Below are 25,765 nucleotides of genomic sequence, written 5' to 3'. Positions count from 1 at the left end.
CAACTCGAAATCACCCCAAATCAACTCAAAACCATTTCAAATCAACTTGGAATCACTCAAAATCAGTCCTAATCAACCCAAAACATATCAAACCTCCCAAATCAATCATCATTTGTCTGACTCCTAGGTATTGTTGTGGCTTTCAGTGCCTTGGAAAACTATCAACCTATCAATCTTATCAATCTGACCTTAGTACTGTCGTAGCTCTCAGTGCTAGGTCAAACTATCATTCATATCATTCAATATTTGACATTGTTGAGGCTTTCAATGTCAAAATCATGGCATCATCAACCATTTTAATAACATTGGCAATATTCGTCGATGTTATTATGATCAAACCTTATCAATCAATTTCAATCCTGTAGCATTTACAATGTCGGTTAAATGTTACATATCAACCAATTCATGTCATGTGTCCTTGGCATGTTATCAACTTCAATCAATCAATTTGATCTATTGGTCATCATCTTATTTGATCTATATCATCATTACATTTTCATCAAAGGATACTACCACATTCATTTAATCAATTTGGACAATCATCTGCTAATTTTCTCTATAGGATTAAATAACCCATAATTTAATCCTATTCTTTCTAATTATTCTTCCTAATTAAAATCCTCAATTAATTAATTTTATTAGTTAATTGATTCATTATTTTCAAACCATGGAAATTCTTAATTTCCTAAGTTCTATTCTCCATCATTAATTCCATTTTCTACTAATTCTTATTTTGTGGAATAAGAGGATTTTTAATTCAAATATTCCATAAAATATTGCATCCTCATGACACTTGGATATGTCACCTCGTGGATTCTCCTTCAACACTTGGCTAAGACTTCTCATAATCAAATATTCTTATTCTCTTACGCATGTCTCTATTTGGCTTCTTTGTCATAGATTCTCGGCTTTAAGAAAGTTTAGGTGTCTTATGACGCGTCATAGATTCTCTTCCATATTTAGCCAAGTTTGAATTACATGTGTCATAGAATCTCACAATTGGCATATTCTATCATATGCGTCATAGGAATCTCTTGCCACATTGCATATCTATGGGTGACAAATCCAATGCCCTCACTCTGAGTGTTGATTATAAAATAGACACTCTTTCTCTCATTTTCGGTCCTTGTCTTCTTGAAGTTTTGGAAGCCTTTAGGTCCTAATTTCTTTTAGATTTCTCATTCCATTTCTCACATTCAAATCACAATTTCAAGTATTCTCATGGCATTATCCACATCATAGACTTTTGCTTCAATTTTGTGTACACTATAGTCAAATTGGAGCTACAATCATTTGGAGAAGAAAGAAGAACATGGGAGCTACAAATGGAAAAGGGAGTTTTTAATTATGTTTGCTTTCTTTTGATTAGTTTGGCTTTCATGGTAGGCTAGTGGGTGCTAATATATGTTGATTGAGTTTGTGATTTTCTCATAGTATGTTATGCATTTAACCCATTTTTCTGGTCCTACAATTTCTTATCAAGTTTTTTGAACTCTTTTAAATAGTACTCTTAACATGTCCATGTTATTATAAAAAAGAGACACAAATGGAAATACTTGACACTGAAATTGTAAAGTTGAGGGATGTTATTTCATGTGAACCATTAACCAAAGAAAAGAGTGAAATCAATATTGGTAGCATACTCTTACTTTTAATAATACTTACAATCATAACTCATAATTATGAATTTAAAAATACATAATTAGTAAATTAACTGAATTAAATTGATTACATAATTTAAAAAGTTCAAAAAAATTAGTACACATGTTTGTAATTAGATAAGAGCATTTTATTTTATTTTTCCAAAATAATAATATACCATTAAATATACTCCCTTACTATGTATGACTTTGAAATAACATTTGTCTAATTTAAGTTACATATGTAAATGATGTTATTAAATATTCAAATATATTATCACTATTAACAATTAACTATCATTCATTTAACATTATATATTCCTTTTATACATTATTACATCTCAACAACTTCTTCTCTTGGTATACATAAGTATTAGCCTATTTAATATGTTGAATGACCACAAAAATTAAAAATATAGTATACAAATAATGTTAAAGGTTTATAGCTTGGTCCACCCAAACTCACTGGATAGCTCTTTAATCTTATCCATTTATTATGATTTCATCAAATCAGGGAATGAATTACAAATCACTATCATCTAATCAAATGTAATTACACATATCAAAATTATATAGCAAATAATTAATATGTCTATAATATTACATCAAACAATTTTCATCAATTCATTTTGTAATTTCAAAGAGTTTGTGCTTCTATCATTAAATTGTTTGACTTGAGTTTTAAGATTTCAGTTTAATTTTATAACTTGGTTTCATTTTTATATATATAAATATTTTACATTTAAGAAAAATAATAGAAATCAAATAATCTCTTTTGATTTGTTTTGTCTCTAGAGTTATGATGGGTTTTCAAGTCTTATCAATCAATGAAAAAAAAACTCCAGACAATTATATTTAACCTAGATATAACTCTTGTAAATAATTTTTCAATTATATTTAACCTAAATAAAACACTTGTATATAAATTTAATTTTAAATTTATCATTTTTAAAAATATATTAATATTTTTTTTAGTTTAATTATTTAACCACCTAAAACAATTATTTATATGTGATTATTGTATTGTCATACAAATACAATTTAAAAAAAAAAAAGATTTAAAGATTTTACTTTATGATTATTGTATTATTTTTTAAATTAAAATAAAATATTTTAAATATATATAGAAGAATTCTTAGTTATTATTTTAAACCAAAATCATATTTCTAACATCTATTATTATAAACTTTCAAATTATATAAATAAAGTTAAACAACCCTATTTTTTTTTTAGGAGGAACTTAGTTAATTGCTTTGCAACCTTGTTATTTTATTGCTGTATATATTAAATAAAACAAGTAATAAGACACTTAATTATCTTTATACATTATTTAGCTCAATAGAACTAGAAAATCATAATAGGTGATTATATTTTGTACTTTTTATATTCTCGTATAAGCACTATTTAAAGAAAAGAAAATATATTCACATCTTCATTAACTACAACAATTTGAGCTAGAGCTTGGTTGTAGAAGTTCATTGTACACTGTGTAATTTACACAATTCTTGTATATTGAATATAAAAAGTAGAAAATTTTAAATAAGTGTTTTCTTATTTTTGATTGACATAAACATAACTTGGGGCAATTCCTAAGGAATTTCCATGTTAAATCTTGGGGATGACCAAGTTATGTTATTGTGCTCTTTAAAAGAATGTCCCTTGTGGATGTGGAATTATTCTTTCTTTAAAATAGCAATATCATGAATCAAATTATTACAAATATTTAAGTTCTAACTTTTAGGCCAACATATACATTTGAAAAAATACATGATTGTTTTGATTAAGTAAAAATAGGTTTTGAAAGGACTTGAAACCTTGTACAAAGAGAAAAGAAAGATATAGCAATGAAGGATCTTAACACAATTGTGGAACACCACCCAACAAACTACAGAAACTCACCATAGTTCCCAACAAGTGGGCTAAAAACTAGCCCATAAAAACACAACAAATTAGCATCAAGATTTACATTTTGGCCTAGTCTTTCGAGAACGTAAAGACATATCAAATGAAGGTTTGGAGGATTTGACTTTTTTCCCTTTAACTAATGTACATCCATCCTGGTGGTGTTTTTAAACTACCAAGCAAAAAAATAATCGATACCAAGATTATGAGGAAACACTTACCTTAAGGTTTATCTATTCCCTATACTCAACTAAGAAGTTCTCAAATCTAGAACCAACTTCAACAAAACCACATGGATTTTCTACTCTTTGTCATGCCCAAATTACAAGGGCAAAAACACACCATTTTTTTATGATAAAAGTAATAATAATAATTAAGTTTACTAAGTTTGATAAGTTTAAATTAGTTAAGAAATAGGTACAATGCAAGATAGAAACAAAATCTCCTATCAAAACTTTAAGACTACAACTCAATTAAAAACATCTTGTAGGATTAGGTTGTTAAACTTAAATGGTCATTGTTTTAGATTACAGTAAAAGTAGGTTTTGAAGGGGCCCCGAAACCCTTATAACAAAAACAAGAAAGATAGCCAATTAAGACTACCAGGAATAGTCTTGAAACCTATTGAAAAGCATAATGAAAATTAGGTTTTATAGGGACCTGAAACCACTAGCAAAGTTCTATAAAAGTATCCAAGTTTTACAAGGACCTGGAACCTGAAATAAAGTTTTACCAAAAAATAGAACTAGAACTAGATACCAGAACCAAAAACATAGATAGAAAAAGGACCTATACATAAACAGAAACAACACAGAAGACCTAAAGCTTCTATTGCAGTTCTGTAATCATCTTTACAGCCTCCTTCTCGATCGTAACAATGTTTTGAATGGAGTTGGCAGTCAAAGTCGCAGCAGCTTGCAAGGCTTTCTTCCTCAAATTCTACCTTGTCCTCTTACTCGGGCCCTTTGAAGAAATATTTTCTTCATTAACTCTTTTTCCAAGGCTAGTTGCAGCGGCACAAATGTTAGATGTTATCTGCTCTATTTTTGTACCACTTTCTTTGATGAGCATTCTAAGATTTAACTCATAATCTTTAAGTTTTTAAGGGATATCTCCCATTTTCACCTCCACTGATTAATTATGGCCCGATTGGCATCCTGGTTGTGTTGCATTATTTCCACTTTCTTCTTCAACCTCATAATTTCATTATAGATCCAAGAATCAACATGGAGAATAGAGTCCGCTTTAAGCTTGGCAAAATGTAAGAAGGAAAGCTTTTTGTCCCTCTGCGGTGAGTCACAAATGTCATCAGTACTCTCATGTAGAGGGGAACCAAACTTTTCCATTTGTTCCTCAAACCTCCTCTCTATTCTCAACAGGGGCATCTTGCTGGTCTAGATCCTCCTTTTGTTGTTCCCCAATCTCTATAGTAGGAGTCAAAGCCTAAACCATATGATCCACATCCTTCATAGTAACTGGATCATCAGTTGAGTTATCTTTGTCTTTAACACAACCCCCCCCCCCCCCCCCCCGGGACATAGTCTGATTACCTGCATTGTCAGAGATGCTCTGTTCTGAGTTACCCTCTGATGTATCCTCTTTTTCTTTATCAAATTTTCCTTTTGTTTTCAGATATTCCTCCAAATTTGAGCTGAATTCCCTAACATCTGTCCCTTCCTCTTCCTCTAGGATATCCTTCTTAGAACCCTTCAAACTCTTTGACTCAGACTCAGTTTCAACAATATGTTTCTAAGAACTGGAGGGTTTAGGTTTTACCTTTTCTTTTCCTTTAACATTCTCATCCTTCTTACACTTCTTGGACTAAGAACCTTTCTGACTATCAAAAGAAGGAGTCGAAGCAATGGACTTATTTTTACAAAAGCCCTCAATAAGAAGTATTAGACCTTCATGTAAAATAGGTCGAGACTCCTTCTTCCTATGGGAAAATAAACTTTGAACCAACAAAAAATGCAGATAGAAAGGGAAAGAAATTCTATCCTTGGATATAAAGTGGTTGAGAAAAACAAAATGAAATTTATGAACACTTTTTTTCCTACCATCCAGGATAAAGTACTCATGAATGCAACAAAGCACATCACGCTAGATACCTTTAGTTTGCTCCAAATCAAAGAAGTCTCCACTCTTTGCCAATTGCTTCTCCTCATCATCCATCTTCAAAAATTTTTTATAGGCCACATTGGAGATACTGATCTGTTTTGAGAACTTTATGCCACCCATGGGGAGCCCCGTGACCTCGGCAATGAAGTGCTCAGTAAGCTTCACAATGACACCATGGAGAGTGACACTGTCATCAACCCAATTTTTAAAGAAAGTGGTAGTGATATGGGGTTTGAAGCCATGCAAATGCTCCAGATAACTAACCACCTTCCCTTTCTAAAGAATCTTCCAATTATCTTGATGAGCCTTCCAATCATCACATTTTTTGGGTTCTTGTTTCCATGGCTCACCCCCCATTCTGCCGAGCAAACACAAAACTAGAAACACCCAGATATAGTACGCAAAGAGGTTGAAAGGAAACCAGTCTTTAGTTGCATGATTGGAGGTCACCTTTTAGAAGATACATGTTGAGACCACATTACATTCACATGAATGTACCTCCTCAAGGAAGGTAATCTGACAGTCGTAAGGCCACTCCACCAAATCATTAAATTTCTAATCCAAGCAAATCTTTTCCACTTCGGAGTGAAAGGCTTCATAATTAATAATCATTTTAAGATCAGCATGCTTTTTTAATTCCTCATGCCACCTCACCTTATGCCTTGTTTGAATAGCACAGTTGGCTATCCAGTCAACAACACCATTGGCCTCACGGTAAGTATGGGAAATGACCACCTTTTCAAATTTTTGAATTAAGGTTTTGATTTCCATAACAATAGCTTCAATAGACCATGAGATTGCATTTTTATTTATAAGGGTATTTATAATGTTCAAAGAATCACCTTCCAACCATAATTTGGAATACCCCAAATCGACATGTAGCTTAATAGTATAGAGGGCAGCAGTAGCTTCAGTAATGTGGCTATTAGATTTTCCAATAGGGATAGCAATAGCATCTATAACATTACCCACCTCATCTCTCAGGACCCCTCCACATCTTGCTCTTCCTACGTTTCCCTTAGCAGCCACATCAAAATTCCCTTTGATCCATCCAAAAGAAGGCACCTTCCATTTTATACTCAATCTTGGATTATCAATTTTTAGATTGGACCTTTCAGATCGTAAAGGGTTCTCAAAATGGAAAGTTTTCTCATAAATTATTTGGGATTTAACGTTCTCCTTGATGGCTCTAATGATATTCTGACCAAGCACCCATCTCAAAAGATCTTTACTCCTAAAAATTTGATTATTTCTTTCATTATAGATTCCCCACCAAAGGTGAGGGAGAGTAAGTTTCCAAAGAAAGAGAGCATCAGGATCCTTAGAGGGGCAAAGCCAGCTTCTAAAAGAGAGCTCCACATTGTTTTGATGGACCCTTGTAGGAGAAATTCAAAAACATACGGTCTCTATCTTCAAAACCATTTTTTCATAAAATACACCTGTTAACCACATTAATACCTCTTTTTTCCAAATTATCTAGGGTCAAAATTTTATTTTGAAGCAGAATCCAAAAGAAGATATTAATTTTGGGAATGAGACCCTTAATCCAGGCATGAGACCAAAGAGGTTGACTTCCCTTATCCTTTGGGGCAAATATATAAGATACTCTAAAATGGCCACTAGGGTCAGCATGCCAAATAACCTCATCCTCAAGATTAGGATAAAGAGCAACAGCATTGAGAGATAATTGGATATTGTTGAAGCCTTGATCAACATCAGTTAAATTCACCCAGGAATCATTCTACCAATAATGACTAACTAATATGCCAAATCTCTGCTCGCATCAGTCAACAAGATCATTCTCTAGGAAATCTTCAAACAAGGGATGATCCATTAACCAAACATCTTCCCAAAATTTCACCTATAGCCCATTACCAATTTTCCATGAACATACTTTTCCTACAATTTTCTTGGTCCCCTGAACAACCCCCCATATAGAGGAAGGATGAAAAACATCAGGAGCAGAGAAGAAATCAAGAAGGGATTTAGCATTGAAGAGGTACTTTTGTTTCCAAATGGTACTCCACTCTTTGTTGTCATGATAGACTCTCCAACCTTGTTTTGCTAAAAGAGCATCGTTCATGCATCTAAAACTAATTAATGCATCGTTCATTGTTAAATCAATTAATTAAATTAAATAAACTAAATTCAATTAATAAAAAAATCTAACACTGAATTATTTTTAATTTCTCTTAAAATATCACATTCTTAGAACAATAGTACTAAGCTTACTAGTTGACATATTTTACCCTTAATTTAAATCCTATCAACATTAATCATTAAAATTTCATTTAAGCAAAATATCAATTAACTTATATAATTAGTTGATTTGATTATCCATAAAAAAAAATCAAATCTAAACAACATTATTTAAAAATAATGCTAATATTAAATAAACCATTAGGTTAATTAAAGCATAAACAATAATTCTCCATTTATTTAAAACAATTACATTTTCTTTATATTAGTCATATAAATAAATAAAGATAATAATAATAATATAAACAAAAATATGTTAAACCTAATTTAACTAATTAATAAATAATACAATTAATGATAAACTACTAGTCATCTAATCCTAACCCACCAATAACAAAATTTTAGTCTAATGCAAACTATACTTTATTTAATACAAATCTCTAACTTTACAATTACTAACTAAAACTAATTAAAACTAATTAATAAAACTTGGAACTAATACAAAATATAAAACATACTATTAAAAAGTACTAACAACTTAAACTAACCAATATTAACATTAAACTATACTAATACAATAAAATACAAAACAACCTAATAAATAAAATAATAACCTAAATTTAAAACCATACTAACAAATTAACTTACATAAGTGCTAACCAAAATCCTCACCTAACATCTATCTTAACACTAATAACTAAATAAATAAATAAAACATTAACTAAACTAGCTACCCCTTTTCTTGCCCTCACCCATCCCATGCACTTTTCTAAGTGGAGGCATGCTATCCAAGGCAACCAGGCACTGACTAAGCCTACCAAGAGATTAATGTGGTGGGTGATGTGGTTTGAAAGGTGTCCAAAACAACCTTTTCTCAAATGTCCTTTTTTTTAAACTTAAAAACCCAACTCCCCAACTGCTCACATATTCAATGCAAGTACCACAATCAAGTCATGTGGTCCAAAGAAGGATGAAATTCGTAGGCTAAGGAAAGCAGGAAAGTGATGAGTATAATTGTCAGACTTCAAAGTAACTTGCCCAAACTTAAATTGCTGATTTGATTATGACAAGGGTATGTTGGCCAAGGAGTCCAATACAAGCACCAAGTTGGAGAAGAAATGCAAAAGGCAAATGGTATGATAGGATAGAAGTAATGTTAAAAAGTAAAATAGTTAGGATTTCTTTTGAGGATATTTAGAATTTATGTATTTGTAATTAGGCTTATATTTATTATTATAGTTCTTTGTTTTATGAATAAAATAATATAAAAAAATAATCAAAAGGAGGAATATCTAAAAGAATCTTTCTTTGATGCTCTATTGCAAGAAAACAATTAATCTTGCTCCCCATACAAAATGTAGTGAGCATTTTTGCTCTTGAAAGGGGTTTTTTTTTTTCAAGACAAATTTAGCTAAGTGTCAATTTTTCAAGTAATTTATTTTTATAACAAGGGGGGTATATCTTTTTTCTTTTCAAATTGAATTTACCAGTTTCTTAGTTAAACAAGAAGGTTGAATAAATTTTTTTATCAGTAATGTGAGATTTATTGTATCTCCTAATGCACACGAAATTGATTTGAAAATTTCATACATAACATAATTTATTCCTTAACATATTTGAACTTGAAATTTGCATACTTGAACATCACCATTTTATCTATTTTGCAATACACACTTGCATAGACTAGAAAAACTATCAGACTCAATTGCAAGGTTATTATTCTCAATCTTTTTTTCTATTAAACCACATAGTTCAAAGGCTCAATTGAGAAAGAACCAGTAAGAAAACTTGACTTCATTGCCACTTCAACAATAAGTTTAAAATATATTTTACACAAAATTTTCAATCCCGAGGAGAAATCTCCTCAACATAACTGAATTTCAATAACAAGTTGAATTTCCTTCTTGGCCCTTAACAAGGGATCCATTTTGAATTTTGCAATACATCATGGTGATCATGGAGAGGATGAAAACTGACCAAGAGACAACTGATCATAACATGAAGACAAAATTAAACATTCACTCCCATACCAAGTTTTCACAAAATAGGAGATGTTAGACACAATACCAAAACAAGTGCCCTAGTGGGGCTATAACCCAAGAACTTCCATTCTTCCATTCTTATATTCCAAAACTCATACATGGTTTGTGCTGATGAATAGGGGCCCATAACACCCTACCCTCTCTCCCTCTTCTCATCCTGAGAAGAGACTCTACACTTTTGGAGTCCAACTGAAGACCTTTCCTCATACATGGCCACTTATTCCCTATCTGAGGGTGAGTAATGCAATTACACCCATACAATCCCTTTGAAAATTCAAAACAAAACACAAAAGGGAAGGCATTTAAGAAAACATGTTTCCCATCCCTCCCAACACACTCAACACACACACATACTTACATATGCAATAAAATTGAAACATGAAACATAACATGAACAAAATGAGGTGAAGTATTCCTACCTTCAAAAATTAGGTTATGGCAAAAGAAAAAGTTTGAGATGAGCTTGCTTTCCTTACCTTCTCCTTCAATTTTGAAAATCCCTCTAAAATTAGACGTTGGGTGAACACCCAAAACCCTCTCAAAATTGCCTCTACATAAGATCCTAAACTGAACCACCTATAAAAGCAATAACTCCCCCACTTGCCCAAAATTTCTAAAGGCTTCTAACACAACTCGACCTAAGGCTAACCTCAAGGTGGAGTTAAGGTCATCCAACTTATGAAGAAAACTATCAATTTTCGCAATAAAGAAAAAATTGGGTTTTTGAGTGACCATAAAAGTCAACAAAAGGGCTAGAGGGGTGGAAAATGCCCCCAACCCAGACCCATACCCCTTGGGTACTTAGATTTCATGTTTTTAGGCCTTTAAGATTAATTAGGGACCTATCAAAAGCTAGTAAATTTTAGGACTATCTAACAACCTTCAAAATGTAGATTAAACACTAATCTGGATTAGGGGTAATTAATCTTGAATATCAACTGATTAGCATAAAGGTCACTAACTTAGTCTAACTTATATCTTTAGGTTACATGGTTAACCCTAACTATCATGTTGGAATGCATATACAATTCACAAGTGTCAAGCAACATTATAAAAACATTGTTATGAAACATTAACATTTACTGATTATAGGATGATACATTCATACATCTCAAGATAAAAATAAAATATGAAGAATGGGGCTTCCACAAATGGTACATAGGGTTTAGCTTCATTTCTATGTTAGGTTTCTCAACTAAAATATCATGCACACTCATTGCACACATCAATAGCTCAAGAAAATCACATGCACATATGTATATAATGTATCAGGGAAATCACATAAATTAAAACATCCATATTTCAAATAATCAACTGTTTATCTTGTCCTATTTATATTCTCAAACATTAAAATTGCATAGTCAAAGTGTTAATTCTACATTCACGTACTTCATCAGTATATATGTTCATAAAGCATTAAATGATGAAATCAAACATCTAAAAGTAAACATCACACAACATGAAATAAAATAATATGTTTAGTGTATTCGATAGTTCTCAACATATTGAGTCATGATTATCAAAATAATAATGTATCACTATGCTACAATGGGTCGGGGTGAGGCCTCACACTCTTAAGGTTCTGCAAAACTAAGGCAGGTGCACCTAAGGGATAAAATGATTGAAAACTAGATACTATCTTCACACTTCATTCATTTACTAATATTCTTTTACAACACTCATCCCCTATAGAAAATATTTGGCCATAATTCTTCTCAGATTTACATATAATTTTGAGTAGTAGTAGCTAACCAAAACATAGAAATTAAATACAACCAAGTTGTGACCAACTAGTAAATTCTTCATACATTAAAGTAAAATTGATTTGATTTTTGAGATTTTTACTTGATGCTTATCCACGATCTCTTCATATACAAATTGAAATAATTGATCAGTGCCTCATTCATTGGGATTCAAAGTCTACCTAACTATTTTGATATAATTGATTGCATTACAATCAATATTATCAGTAGTTTACCCTAAAACTCATTCTTATGCATATCCTTCTTACTACCTAGAAATCCTATCATATCACTAAAGAATTTACTTAATTCATTGAATTAAAAGAAATAGAAGGCTAATGTAAAACCTATCCTAGTTGCATTAAATTGAATAAGCTTTTCCCATACAACCTCAAGATAACCAGTCAATAGTAATGGAGACAAGATTCAGAGAAAATGGATATGATGGTATTTCATCTTTGTATTAATTTTCTTTGAAAACTATATAACATTGGATTGAAACTCAGAATAGCTCATGACAAGACAACATGATCCTTTAATGTTAATGTATTCTCAGATTTGTAGAGAAAAATACATCACAAGAATTTACATCAAAGAAACTGGACCAGAAGTAAACATAGCAAAACTAAAAGTTACATAATAGTTTAGACCCTTTCTCTAGCCTTGGGATCTCATTTATATAGCATGAGATGCAACAAGATTTGGACCTATAGAACAATGACACCTATCCTTAAGATAGAAAGATATTTACAAAAGGTTACTATCACAAAAGACAAAATTTGGTGCAATAGAAATATTTACATCATGAATATTCCTTTTGTGGAACCACTTCTGTTGTGGCTTTTTTTATTGCTAAGTAGTTTGTAATTGGCCTTGATATAATTATCATTCCTCAAAGTGTGTGACCATTGGACTTACTTGTGATGGGCCAAGCTCTGATATTTGAAAGCTATGTTTAACTCATGGTTCTCCATCTAGTTCATCGTGTATTGACAAACTAATGGTTACACTTAATTCTTCTATTGTCAAGTCATCAATTTGAACTTCTGTACTTGTTACTGTAGTTGATTGTTTATCTTTCTCTTCTTTCACTTTAATGATGCATCAATTATTTGTAGCTCATCTTGGTCCACCTCATCTTCATCAATTTCACTAAGTACTAACTATTTTGAATGTACAAAATTTGCCATCCACTTGTCAAAAAGTGTGTCATTTGGCCAGTTAAAACTCAATATTTCCAATTTCTTTTTAAAGACATATTCCCCTAATTTATTTATTTCAAAAAATTATTCCCTAAGAGAATCAAAGAATATTTGAACTTTAACAACTTTTTTAGTTGTTTATTCCCACCATGCATGCCCCTTTTTCATTTATGACCCTTGTACACACCTAAATTTGTCCAAAACCCATTTCCTAACCAATTAAATAAATATTTATTATTTATTTAATTCCCCTACCTTTAATTAAATAAATTTTCATTTATTTAATTACATTTTTCCTTACCTTGATTTAAATAAACTAAAGTTTATCTAAATCCTAACCCATTCCTTTTAATTAAGTACTTCGTTTACTTAATTAATTCCTTGCCTAAATCCCATTTGGAATTAAATATTGCATTTAATCCTATTTGAGCACATGCCTCCTACTTTTAACCCTCACCTAACCTCACTATCTTAACTAACCCACCTTTCTAAACCTACCCACTTCCTTAATCATGCTTGCTTTGCATAATCATCTTGCTAATCTCCTTTTAATCCTAAGTGTGTACTCACACATGTGTGAGAGATGTTCACACTTTCCTCATCCCTCATGTCTTGCATGCCTCTTTCACACTTTCCCTCTTGCACGAGAGTCAAGTTGTCTCACACATGTGTGAGAAGCCATGCCTTCTCACACCTCTTGCACACTTGTCCTCTTGCATGAGAATTAAGTTGTCTCACACATGTGTGAGAAGCCATGCTTCTCACACCTCATTGATCATGTCACCATCAGAGGTTTCTCACACATGTGTGAGCATATTGCCCCCTTTGAATGGTAAAAACCCTAATCTATGTGGAGTCTACTTGGCCTCCGCCTCATTGACACTTCATTAATCCTGAGAGATCCTAGGTATTCATATTGCCTTCAATCTCAGCTGTCTGTTGCATCTTTTTTCCTATAAAAGGAGAGCCCTCTCCTCATTTTTCATGAAGCACCTTCTACCTCATTTTTATGCTGCTAGATTTGTGAGCAACCACATCCCATGAGTAAGGAAATCATCTCCACTTGATGGTTTTATGAGGTTTGCATTGTGGTATTTTGATAGTTTATACTCTTTTTTGTCTCATGTTATGTTTATGTCCATGTCTTCTTTTATATTTTGAGGTTTTGCATGATAATGTAGGAAGATGCATGAGTTGTTTAGTGTTATTTCCTTTATTACATTTTTATGCAATACATTTTAGCACGCCTGGTGGGACAAAAAACATATCAATATGCAATCAATACTAATTCAATCAATCTAATCTTGTAATCTGGTGCATCAGTCCTTAATCAATTCATCAATTTGACCCAATCAACTGATAATCCATTTCTTATATTGAAACATCATTATCATGGGATGAATCCTTCCCAATCCTTGGATGTGCATTATGCTTAGCATTAGCTTTTCCATCCTTAATCAATCATCATCAATCGATCCATTATTGGGTTTTTAGCTTGACTAGGGGCAAAATGGTGGTTTGCTTTTGGTCTTTTGTGCATGGTTGCTTGATTACTTGTATGCATTAGCATTTTTTGCATGTATCATGGTCTTTGCATCCTATTGTCCTAGGCATCATGATCTTCCATATCATGGTTTCATAAGGCATATGGTTGTATTAGACCCCTTTTTATCACGTACTTGACACATGGTCATCTTGGTTCCTCATACCTTGGTGCATAGTGTCGAATACAATATCAAACTTAGGTTGTTCACACCATTGCAACATAACTCCCTTCCATTCTCCCATCCATTTTGAGAGAACATCCATGTTCTCCTAACCCGCATGTCCTCTCGAGGGGGCATACCCTTTCACCCTCATCATCCTTCCTCATCCTTCCATGACTGGGGCATCATGCTACTAGCCTTATGCTTTTAGCCACTATATTTTATTCTTCTTTGATATAACATTACTAATGCTATATCAAAGAGGGGCAAAATGTAGACACCTAAAATTGTCCAAATACCCGTTCCTAGCCAATTAAATAAATATTTATTGTGTATTTAATTCCCCTACCTTTAATTAAATAAATTTGCATTTATTTAATTACATTTTCCTTACCTTGATTTAAATAAACTAAGGTTTATCTAAATCCTAGCCTTTCCTTGATTTAAATAAGCTAAGGTTTATTTAAATCCAACCCTTTCCTTTTAATTAAGTACTTTGTTTACTTAATTAATTCCTTTCCTAAATCCCATTTGGAATTAAATATTACATTTAATCCTATTGAGCACATGGCTCCTACCTTTAACCCTCACCTAACCTCACTATCCTAACTAACCCACCTTTCTAAACCTACCCACTTCCTTAATCATGCTTTCTTTTCCTAATCATCCTAGCTAATCACCTCTTAATCCTAAGTGTGTTCTCACACGTGTGAGGAATCCTCACACATGTGTGAGAGATGTTCACACTTTCCTCATCCCTAATGTCTTGCATGCCTCTTGCACGCTTGTCCTCTTGCATGAGAGTCAAGGTGTCTCACACATGTGTGAGAAGCCATGCCTTCTCACACCTCTTGCACACTTGTCCTCTTGCATGAGAGTCAAGTTGTCTCACACATGTGTAAGAAGCCATGCCTTTTCACACCTCTTGCACACTTGTCCTCTTGGATGAGAATCAAGTTGTCTCACACACGTGTGAGAATCCATGCTTCTCACACCTCATTGATCATGTCACCATCAAAGGTTGCTCACACATGTGTGAGCATATTGCCCTCTTTGAATGGTCAAAACCCTAATCCATGTGGAGTCTACTTGGCCTCCACCTCATGGACACCTCATCAATCTTGAGAGATCCTAGCCCTCTATCTTGCATTCAATCTCAACTATCCGTTGCATCCATTTTCCTATAAAAGGAGAGCTCTCTCCTCATTTCCCCAAGCACCTTCTACCTCATTGTTATGCTTCTGGATTTGTGAGCAACCACATTCCATGAGTGAGGAAATCATCTCCACTTGATGGTTTCATGAGGTTTGCATAGTGGTATTTTGATAGTTTATACTCTTTTCTGTCTCATGTTATGTTTATGTCCATGTCTTCTTTCATATTTTGAGGTTTTGCATGATAATGTAGGAAGATGCATTAGTTGCTTAATGTTTATTTCCTTTATTACATTTTTATGCAATACAACCCTATTAATTTTAAGGCATAACAAATAATATAATTCTTTGGCCCATTCTTCCTTGTCTTCTAACATATCTATTTTCCTGAGTGCATGGGGGAAAATCTCAAATGTTTCATCAAGATACTTTGAGAAATAGATTATGATTCTCTTTTGCACTACAATCCTCTTATCATCAAAATTAGAGAGATCATTAGACATGTCAAAGGTTTTTTCTATTTTCTCACACGATAGACTAATGACTAAAAAACATAAAAGAGATATCCTTGTCCCTATTATTCCATTTATTCATAATTGGCTTCAAAGAAACCTTGCTAATTTTTATCTCATTCCATATGCTCATTATCTTTACCAATTTCTCATAAAATGTAGGCTAGCCAATCTTATCTACTAGCTACATGATTGTTTTTCTTACTTTGTCCTCATATTGGATATTCAATTCCACATGTAATACCCAAAGTTTACTCTTCCCCTCTTCAAAATCCTTAGTTATATAAAATTGAGGTCTCTGTGGAGTATCTAGTAGCTCTATGAGGGGATTTGACTTCAAAGGTTCAATTGGGGGATGAGAAGGGTAAGTAATCTTGGGCTGGTTGGATTCTCCCACTATTCTTTTTTCAAGTTGTTTGTCCATTTGGGCCATTTGAGCATCCAATTTATGTATCCCATTTCCTCTTTCCTCATATGCCTTTAGCATCTCTTTAAATCTATCATTAAGCTACAAGAATTTATTCTTGTCTTTTGTAGAAACAACAACTCCAAAATCCACCATTTCTTTGGTAATTAGAGATACTTATTCACCATCTACATCTTCTTCATTGTACACCATGAGGTTGCCTATATATTAAGCATCTAAGGCTTCTTTCACCCTAGTTTTATCCTTTTTCTAAATGGACCATGTCACCAATGCTTGATGATTATTACTGCACTTCAATCCTTTATGGGCCTGCAAGACCTCTTCTTCAATCTTGAACTAAGTATCTTTCACTTTCCTCACAGCATCAAAAACCATGGCATTTGCAATATCCCATTTAGGTAATATCAAAAATTTTGAATCCTTTAACAATTGTGTTCCCCCTTTAGGGGTTATCTATGCAAATTCCTCCATGAAACTGGCTTTAACTTCTTCTTCAATCTTAGAGTCTTTTTTTCCAAGTTGCTCTACTTTGATCATTTTACACTTCGCCTCAAAATTATCAATATTTCTTCTCCACAAGAATTGAGAAAATTCTCTTGACTTTACAAAACTCTCATCGTCAATAATTTTTTTAAAGGCCTATTCTATTATAGGATTTATTTCCTTACCTCTATAATCTCCCATAGTGAGAGCTAGTGTTGGCATAGGAGGCTCCTCAGGCACTCCTTCTTCTATATCTACTATTGTAACTACAATATCTCTCTCCCTTCCCACTTGTCCAAATTTCTCCCTTAAGGATACTTCATCATCTATTCAGAGTGGGGTCTAGGTAGGGGAGTATTCTTCAATCTTAGAAGATGATCCCTACTTCAATTTATATTTCTTGGGTGCAAATGCAATAGGTGGGATTTCAAAATGTGGTCTTTTGTATGAAGGAATAGGTTGTACACTCTTGGCCACTATATCCCTAGCTTTCTTCTGTAATGTGTACTACCCTAGGTTCAAAATTATCTTCCTAATCTTTTTTCAACCTCAATGGCCTTATCAATGTATGTTTGTGTTAGAATTTCCTTCTTCTCATTCAAGGTTTGCACAAACCCAACAAAGTTATCCATCAACATATCTATTTTCATACCCCATTATTTTCTATCAACAAGGGGATCATATTTTGGTTCAAAAGCATTTATAAAATCTAGGATCTTGCTATATACTTTCCATTTCTCCTTTCTAAGTTCCTACTATTGTAATGAGAACCTATTACCAACTATATCCTCTCAAAAGTATACCATACGTTTATGAGCTTTGGTTTTAGTTCTTTATCTAAATAAGTCATAAAATGCCTCCAGATCTATAAAAAAGACATGGGTTTGAGCCATTTAATATTTATTTTTATACAATTGTATACAGATCTATACAAACATATGTACATTAGCATGGAGTACCAGTAGAAAGGCTTATTCACTTTAGTTTTTGTAATACTCATTAACCTAGTATGAATTTCTTCTACCAAGAGAGTAGCTAAGTCAAAAATAGAACTCATACCATACTAAAGGGTTTGAGCAATGATGAAGATAATGGAACCTAGGATGTAGTCTTGCTCATCCATGCCAAAAATTTTGCAAAGAGAGAAATACAATGCATGTGCCCTAGGGTTGAAATATATATTTTTTAAATGGCTTTGGAGTGTTTGATGTAACCTAGGGTAATGATCCTATTATGAAAAAATGTTCTTGTAGTGGTCCTCCCCTTAAGTATAGTCTCTATGTATCATACCTATCTTGGAGGTCTTCCTTATCTATCTTCTCATGAACTTAATGATTAGGGTTTAATTTGAAAACCTCTATGATAAATTCTGATGAAACCCTGAAAATATTATCATCGCCATGATTCTTCACAATCTTGGTTAGTGGATCATATTTCTTTGACATTATTACAAGAAAATCATCATCAAAAAAACTCTTGGAATAATATATTTCCCAATGTTGAATTCCCATACATTATTCAAGGAAGTATCAAGTCTACTTTCTGGAAACCATTTATGAAAAAGCTCTAAACCTCCAATAGATATCCTGGCATCTCTCAACTAGTTTACTTTGTCATAAAAATCCTCATCGACCAATAACCTACGATTTTTAGGTATGAATTCTTTTCTCATCGCAAGCTCATTCATGGATTGTGTCATTTTCTCTAAGAAATCATCATGTACAACCCTTTTTAAGTAATCTACCTTCCCTAAAAAATCCCTTCATGGAGCCATGTTTAATGATTATCTTACTATGAATATATTTTTTGATTTTCTAAGAACTCAAGAGACTCACCTGATTTTCTTGTTTTTCTCCTCTAAAAATTGCTTATAAAAAAATCAAAACCCTTAGAAAATTTGTGCCCTTAACTCTGAAAATATTTGCTTTATGAGAATTCTACAATTTATTGTTCAATAATGGAAAAATGGAATTCTTATTACCAAATTAACCTCACACAAAATGACACTGATTAGAATTAATTCTCTAATAGTCATATTTTATGTCGTGCCATGAAATTTGAAATTCAAAAATTGGATATCTTAGCTTTAAACTCAAAATGAATGCATTAACTTTTCTGAAATTGGCCACACGTCAACAAGGTGCTTCCCCACATTTGCTAAAGTTTGAGCAAGTTCAAATTGAAAGAAAGCATTGATCGTCAATCTTGATGAGATATATGATCATGAAAAACCCTTGGAATTACTACATTTGTTATTAATATTTAAGTCCCACTTATATGATCACCCTCCAACTCATTAAACACATAGACTACTCAGAAAATTGGCATAAGACATTTCAGCATGTGTCCCAACTCAAGATGAGTAGGAAACCCTTTGAACAATTGGCCCCACTTGTCCACATGTCAGTCACATGCTTCCCTGCTTTCATTAAGCATTGAACATCTTAATAAAGTGGGAAAGTGCTCTTTGTTGATCTTCAAATGATCAACAATTCCATAAAGTTTTACCTTGTTTGAAACCTAGTCAGCAATAATAGCCAATGAAAATAAGTTATCTTTTCCAGCATGTCCTAATAATAGTCTAATAACCCAAAATTATCCTAGCAGGTCTAACCTTTGTAGCTCATTAAAGAACTAACATCGTCATGAACACATGTCATGTAGGTGCTTCCCCACATTTTCTAAAGGTCAAGCACTTTCAAATTGTGGGAAAGCACTCATCGTTGATCTTTTTCTTTGATCAATGGTTTGTAAAAGTAAACCACAATGCAGTTAAAAAAATTTCAATGAATGCTAGGGGTCAACATGAGATTAAAACCATATTTTAAAAAAAAGGTTAATGGTAAAAGGGTTTTTATGACAATATTTAAAAGTAAACACAAAAAAGGTAAAGAGAATTTTTAAAATCAAAAGGCTTCTCGCATGATTTTTCAAAATAAAACAATACTTTCCTATTTTTTAAAAACTAGGGCATAATGATAAGGGTTTCATGAAACCTAAATTTTTCATCTACGATTTTTAACACACGTTACCTCTAAAAACATAAATCTACTAGGTTTTCACTATAAAATGTAATAAAATTATTAAAAGTGAAAAACTAGGCCAACACATCCTCCACCTTTTTAGCAACCATCTGCCAATTAGAGATAAACCTAAAGAACCATGGAAGAACACAAGAGTGTCCATAGAAGGGAAAGGGGTAGCACCATAACTAACCCCCAAAACCCTCCCAGAAGAAACATGGGCATCAATACCCACAACAATAGGAGATAAGACAATTAAACCATCTCTAGCATCAATGTTCTAGATAGAGGCAACATCAAAACAAGGGGCAGGCTTAACATTCTAAACCAAATCTACCTTAGAGACAACATATGTAGCATCAAAGATAGTAGCAGTAGCAACTATCATAGAATGATCAATCTAAGGCGAGCAATCCACCACACCCCCTTCCTTGGAAACTTTCTGAACCATATAATGATGGTCTGAAACCCCCAACCACCAAGAAGGTGATTTCTTTGATCTAACCTGATCAAAGGAACACTACGCATTGAGATGGCCAATCTTGTGACATTTCCTACATTTGAAAGGAATACCCTCATAATCAAGATACTAAGTCCAAGAACCATTCGAAGAAGCCAAAGTAATTTTTTTAGGGAGACCCTTAGAAACATCAACCGCCACAAGAATACAAGCATATGTCATCTTAAACACATAAGATGAATCTATATCAAGCATCTAGAAATCCCCAATGGCCTCCCCTATATACTCCAAGACTGAATCTAGTCAAAGATGAAGGGGAAGATTTATAAATATTACCCATAAAGGTGTTTTATTAAATGACTCAATAAGAGGGTCAAACCGTTGATACCATTTTTTGTCATCTGGGGAAACTTCTCCTCCCAAGAGAAACAATTTTTACACATAGAGATATGATAGAGAATGAAGATGGGGACCCACATGACAAGTATAGAGCTTTGAACAAGTCTATTCTGCCACCCAAGGTGGAACAGTCTGGAGTATTTCACACAAAATGGTCTTCTCTTTTTGGGGTTAAGCCTTTTGATAAGTCTTCCTGTCCTTCATTTAAAATTCTATCTAGCTTGGAAAAGGGTTCTTGTGTGATTGCTATTCAGGATGAGTTGATAGATCATAGCATTGTTTCAATGGCTTCTACCCTAATGGGAAATTTTATTAGGCCAAGGCTGAAATAGATATTGTAAGATCCTTCACTCAGAAGAAATAGAACCTTAAAGGATAGGTAATTATTTCGGTGATGGTGAAAGGCTTCCTATCTTTTGATTTCTCTTGTAATGAGGACTTGTCAAACATCCTATGTGAAGGGCCTTAGAGCATAGGTCGTTCATCCCTAGTGCTCCAAAAGTGGTCTTTGAAGCTAGATTTCAATGACTCCTTTTTTGCACAACCACCTATTTGGGTTAGATTTATAGAATTGCCACTGGAGTTCTAGAATGAGGAATTCTTTGTGGGGGTGGTAAAGTCCTTTAGAGAGCTTTTTTCTATAGACTCAATTATAACTTCAAGGAGACTAACATATTCAAGGATTTGTATTGGAGTTAGGGAAGGGGCTGATATGCTAGAAGAGTGAGCTTTCACTCTAAACTTGGGACATATACTCAAAAGTTGGATTATGAAAATGTTGCTTTTGCTTATTTTCACTACTTGAAATTTGGGCATAAGGTGAATTAGTGCCCTGAGGCTAAAGCTGGAAAGAAAAGGATTCCTAGTCTTTCTAAAGCTAGTACGGAGAAAAAGATTTGGAAAAGAAAGGATATAAAGGAAGGTCGAAAGCTCCAGGAGATTCCAGAGGAGGTCCCGGTGGCTCCTTCTAGAGGAAAAATCCAAGTAGTCTAGAATGACCCAAAGGTTCATGAGATAGTGGAAAAGGTCATGACTGGACCAAAGCTTTTTGAGGTGGTAGATTCAAAGGTCTCGGTGGCTCCTTCTAGAGGAGAAATCCAATTAGTCCAGAATGACCCAAAGGTTGTTGAGATAGTGGAAAAAGTCATGCTTGGACCAAATATTTCTAAGGTGGTAGATTTAGTCATTATAGGGGTAGACCCTATTAGAGTAGAAGATAAGGCAAATGATAAGGTTTTTCTTGGACCTAGCAAGGTGGTTGATCTTTTCATAAACCCTAGTTTCCCTAGAATCAAGGAGGTGGATTCTCTTGCTAAGTTGGCTATATTGGAGAATAGGAAAGAGAATGGTAGTCTTTTGAAGAGTAAGGGGTAGCAAGTGTCAAGCATTGAAGGGGTATTAGAAAGGGAGAACCAAGAGGTATTAAAGGGAGAGGTAGAAGAGGGAGGTCCTCCTTCTTCTAGAAAGGAAAACTTTGTTTCTTGCAATTTGGTAGAGAGATTTGAGAATGCCATTTCCTTATCTCCAATTAAGATGGGAAGGGTTGATGACTATTTGAAGGAGATTTTAGGAAAACCCAAAAAGAAAAATAGCTGGGAGCCCTCCTTGACTTCTCTAGCATAGATCATGAGTTGTGGTAGACTGGATGTGGGAGGGAGGTCAAGGTCAGTAGGAAGGATGACTATTAGTCAAGTCATTCAAGATGAGGCCAGAAGGAGTTTGGCAGATGGGAGCCAAATAATTATTTTGGAATGTACTTCTAATTTGAAATGAAGATAATTGCTTGGAATATAAGGGGCCTCAATGGGGTCTATAAGTAGGAAATTCATAGGAATATGATTAGAGATCAAAGACTTCATATTTTGATGATTCAAGAAACAAAAAGGAAGGAGATTCTAGGTAAGATGTCCTTTAGGAGTAATATGGTAGGTGAGGTAGTGGACTCAGAAGGTGCATTGGGAGGTTTTCTTACTCTTTTTAATATTAAATAGTTTAGATTTACTACTTTTTTTAATGATGGTAATACTCTCTTTTGTGAAGTGTTTCATCTACACTCTAATGAAGATTGGTTCCTTTTGAATGTCTATGCTCCTGACTCTAAAAGGGAAAGGAAGAATTATTCGACGGAGATTTGTGATATGGTCCAAACTAGTAATTTGAATAAAGGTATTATTATGGGAGACTTCAATACTCCTCTTAAAAATGAGGAGAAATTTGGAGGTTTGGCTCTGGATTGGGAAGCAAGATGGACCTCTCCAATTTCATTAATAGCTTGGATTTGTTGGATGTGGATCTGTCAAGTAGATCTTACACTTGGTCCAACAAAAGAGTTGGAAGTGATTGTATCTAAGTTTGGTTGGATAAAGCTCTTATTTCTTTGGATTGGCTAAATTCTTTCTCTTGTAGGTTGTCCCTTCTCCTAAGGTTTGGTTTAGATCCTCCCTTATATCACTCTCGGTTGTCTCTCTTGAACCTAGGAGGAACTTCCCTTTTTGGTTTGAAAAGATGTGGACCTCCCATCTAGATTTATTGCATAGGATATACTATTAGTGGGGAATGGAAGTGGAATGAATAGCTATGTTTAGAGTTGCCAAGAAGTTGAGTAATGTAAAGCAAAAGATTAAAGTATGGAATAAGACTAACTTTGGCCATATCTTTCAGGTCAAAGAGGAGTTGTCTATCAAGTTCACTTCTATCTAGGACACCATTCAACAAGATGAGTATAATGATTTGAATAGGAATGTTGAGATGTCCATTTTGACTGATTTGCATAATATTATTAGCAAAGAGGAGAAGTTCTAGAAGCAAAGATCTAGAATCAATTGGCTTAAAGAGGGTGATCAGAATACTAGGTTTTTTCATATCTCTACTCTTAAGCATAGAGCAAATAATAGAATATCAGGTTTAAAAAAGGGGCTGGATCTTTTGACAGGAGAGAATGATATTTTTGTTGAGGCTATTTCTTATTTCTCATCTCTTCTATCCTAGTATCCTTTGCTATTGAAGGTGGATCAAAATGAAATTATATCTTCTCTCCAACAAATTATTCAACCCCATCATAACAAGATGTTGAGGGTGATCCCAAAAGCACGGGAAGTTAAAGAAGCTTTTTTCTCTTTTCTTGTTGACAAATCCCTTGGACCTGATGGTTTTCCAACTTTCTAAATTTTCAAACTTATTGGGAGGTGGTTATGGAAGATGTGGTGAAGGTTATTAAGGAATTTTTTGGAGCAAGAAGCATTCTTAAGGAGTCAATTCTACTTTCTTGGTCCTCATCCCTAAAGTCCCTGGGGTAGATTCCCTAGATAAATTTAGACTTATTAGTCTTTGTAAATCTTTTTACAAGATTATTTCAAAGATGTTAACTTTAAGAATCCTCAAAATTCTCCCTTTGATTATATCACAGCAACAAACAGGCTTTGTCCCTGGAAGGCAGATATTGGATTCTATCATTATGGTTCATGAAGTGATTCATTCCATGGAGGTAGGGAAAAGAGAAGGGATTCTTCTTAAGCTAGATCTTTCCAAAGCCTTGACTGGGTGGATTGGACTTTCCTCAGTTTGGTGCTTCAAACTTTTGGATTTGATCAAAAAGTTTGTAAGCTTATTTATACTTCTTCCCTTGTAGTCTTGATAAATGGGGCTCCCTTAGATTTTTTTAAACCTTTGAGAGGGTTAAGATAGGGGATCCTATTTCTTCTATTTTTTTCATTATCATGGCTAAATGTATTGGATGGTTGATTAAGAGGAAAAAACAAGAAGGGAGACTTAAAGGGATCAAACCGTCTTCAAGGAGTGCTTCTTTTTCCCATTAGAAATTTGTGGATGATACCATTATGGGAGGGGAGGCTTCTATTATGGAGGCTAGAGTGATAAAGTAAATTTTGGATTTTTCTATCAAAGGATCAAAACAACTTATTAATTGGGAAAAAAACTCTATCTTCTTCATTAATACTCTAGAGGACAGACAAAGGAAAATGGCAAGAATTCTTGGGTGTGGAGTGGGAAAGCCACCTTCTACTTATCTTGGTCTCCTTATGGGTTCAAAGCCCTGTGATTCTTTCTAGAATGGGATTCTTGATAGATTTAGGAAGAAGCTGGTGGGGTAGAAAGGGCATCTCTTACTCAAGTAGGCAAATGTCTTTTGGTAAAATCCACTCTTCAAAATCTCTTGATGTATGCCCTAAGTCTTTTTGGGATACTGGTAAAGTTTTCTGAAAAAATAGAAAAGATCCAAAGAGATTTTCTTTGGTCTACCCTTGAGGGTTAGAATAGTTATCCCCTTGTGGTGTGGGATAATGTATATCTTCCAAAGTTCTAGGGGGGCTTGGGAATTAGGAAATTAAAGCATCTTAATAAGGCTCTACTAGCTAAATAAATATGGTACATTTTTAGTAGCACAAGGGAATGGAGAGATATTTTTGTTAACAAGTATATCAAAAGACCTACTATTTAGTTCCTGCTCAATAATGAAGACATCTTGAATGGATTAGTCATTTGGAATGGAATCCTTAAGGCAAGGGATTTGGCCAAAGCTAAGATTAAGTGGAAAGTGGGTAATGGTGAGGACATTCTATTCTGGCACACTAATTGGTTGATTCAAGGCCCCCTTATAAATAATCCTATCTATGAAAATTGGTCAAATGTTTGTATTAGGCAATTTGATTTGAAAGTTTCTGATTATAGAACTGACTAGGGTTGGAGAGACCTGTCTCTCATTTCGGATGACCTCAAGCTGGTTATGATAATGTTAAAC

Source organism: Cupressus sempervirens, chromosome 9, assembly GCF_028749045.1.
Source record: "Cupressus sempervirens isolate cs-2001-9-10 chromosome 9, ASM2874904v1, whole genome shotgun sequence".
Classification (NCBI taxonomy): Eukaryota; Viridiplantae; Streptophyta; class Pinopsida; order Cupressales; family Cupressaceae; genus Cupressus; species Cupressus sempervirens.
Note: the sequence above shows the minus strand (reverse complement) of the source record.